General features: G+C 37.3%; 1 pseudogene; it reads right to left on the reverse strand.

Moving 5' to 3' along the window:
• Window positions 1-702: 702 nt before the first annotated feature.
• Window positions 703-1,555, reverse strand: LOC114493324 (annotated as a pseudogene).
• Window positions 1,556-1,824: the final 269 nt, after the last annotated feature.

Genomic DNA, 1,824 nt, shown 5'->3' on the forward strand with positions numbered 1-1,824 from the left:
ATACCTGAATTCCCTTAGCTTTGGAAATTCGAAAGGGGAAAAAAGAAAATATTTTATTAAATATAATCCTTATGCTATCTGGTGTCCTGAAAAATGCCATTTTCTATAGGAGTAACAAAATTTTAGTTTGTCTGATAGTCATCCTAACAACACTTTTAACATATAAGCAGAGATTGCTTTGCTTAATTCTATGATGTGCCAACAATTTTTCTTTTCTTTTTTTTTTTTAGATAAATTAATAGTCTTCATATCACTACGGTTGTAGCAAAGCAATCACTATACTTAAGGGCTTCTCAATGTTTAAAAATTAATTTTTTTCCGCTCTTAATTATCACCTGTCTCCTCTTCTTTTTACTTGGTCATTTGTTTTAATTCTCCCCATAATGGTAATAAAGACCTCAAAAATAGAGATGAGCTGAGCACTAAGCTTGTTTTATTCTAAATGCATTTCTAAGATAACAGTCTCAAGGCCTGTCTTTCTCTGGACTTATCCTACCCATTTGTTTTAGAAAACCTAGAGAAGAAATGTCTTCTTTCTCCATTCAGGACCTAAATAATTAACTAGTTTTTCACAATTTGTTGGCTTTAAAAATCATAATTTTCAGAGGCAGGAACAAGTCAAAAGATTTTTCTTTTTTTAAACATAGCCTTTTTATTTTTATTATGTTTTTGAAATAGATCAGGTATTTAATTAGGCTCTGCCTAAGAAATTTGGAACACCAGTTTGTGAGGATAAATCTAATTTGTGAGAACAAACACGGATTGGAGGTAGCCTGGGAACTGAGGGGTGGCTCTGATTTTTGGCAGAATTTGCAAGTTCATGGCTTTCTGATCAACCTTGCACTGCTCTGTCATCTAGTTCTCTTTCTCTGTGAAGAGCTCACCCTCTTGGTGCCTGAGTTTGTGCAGATTCTACAAGCAAACATCAGTGAGATGTGTGGGAATTTTCACACCACTGATAGCAATTTTGGTGACAATGGCAATGACAAATTTCTGGTGTGTCTTACACAGAGATTCTCAATTGACAGACAGAGATGTGGTGACAGGCAGTAAGCCACTGATCAATTGCTTCAAGAAAAGCCCCCTCTTGCCTTTGTGGTTCCCAGTGAGGATGATCAGGTGACCTCGGGAGTGATGCTGGCTGCAGTTTTCTCACATGCTGACTGACAGGTTTCTTGCTGTGGTTCAGCAGCTTTCAAGGCACAGCTTCAGTAGGCTAATGCCTAGGCACTTTGCAAACTTTCACCCTGTGGGTATCACCATTCTTGTAGCCCCCAACTGGTTTTGTGACAGATGCATGAACCCTATTCTTTTCATTTCTTTTCAACCTTGAATTTAGCTGCCGAATACTTCCCCTTGTACATGGCCTTGGGGGAATACATAGCCAATGGGGAACATCTGCCAGTTCCTCTGACTCGAACAGGGTTTCAGCAGCAGCAGGCCTGCCCCTTTTTAGATATCTCAGCCTTGAAGTTACCCTTGTTAATCTACCACCAGCATTAGCCTCTTTGGCTTCAGGTTTCTTCTCCTTAGTATCCCCCTTTTCACCAGCCATTTTGCAAGATGGGAAAGAAAAACGCTTTTTATAAACTTTTAACTTGAGTTAATTTTTTTAAGTTGTAGTATATAACATAAAATTTATCATTTTAACTATTTTAAGTGTATAATTTGGTGGCATTAAATGCTAATGAATTAATTTCAGGTAATAGTATGTATATTGCCATGTTGTTTATTTGCTATTTTCTGTTTGTTGTTTCAAAATTCCAGTCAGTTAAGATTCATTATCAGGGAGTTCCGGCCAAGATGGAGGTGTAGGTAGCAACC

Source organism: Phyllostomus discolor, chromosome 3 (assembly GCF_004126475.2).
Source record: "Phyllostomus discolor isolate MPI-MPIP mPhyDis1 chromosome 3, mPhyDis1.pri.v3, whole genome shotgun sequence".
Taxonomy (NCBI): domain Eukaryota; kingdom Metazoa; phylum Chordata; class Mammalia; order Chiroptera; family Phyllostomidae; genus Phyllostomus; species Phyllostomus discolor.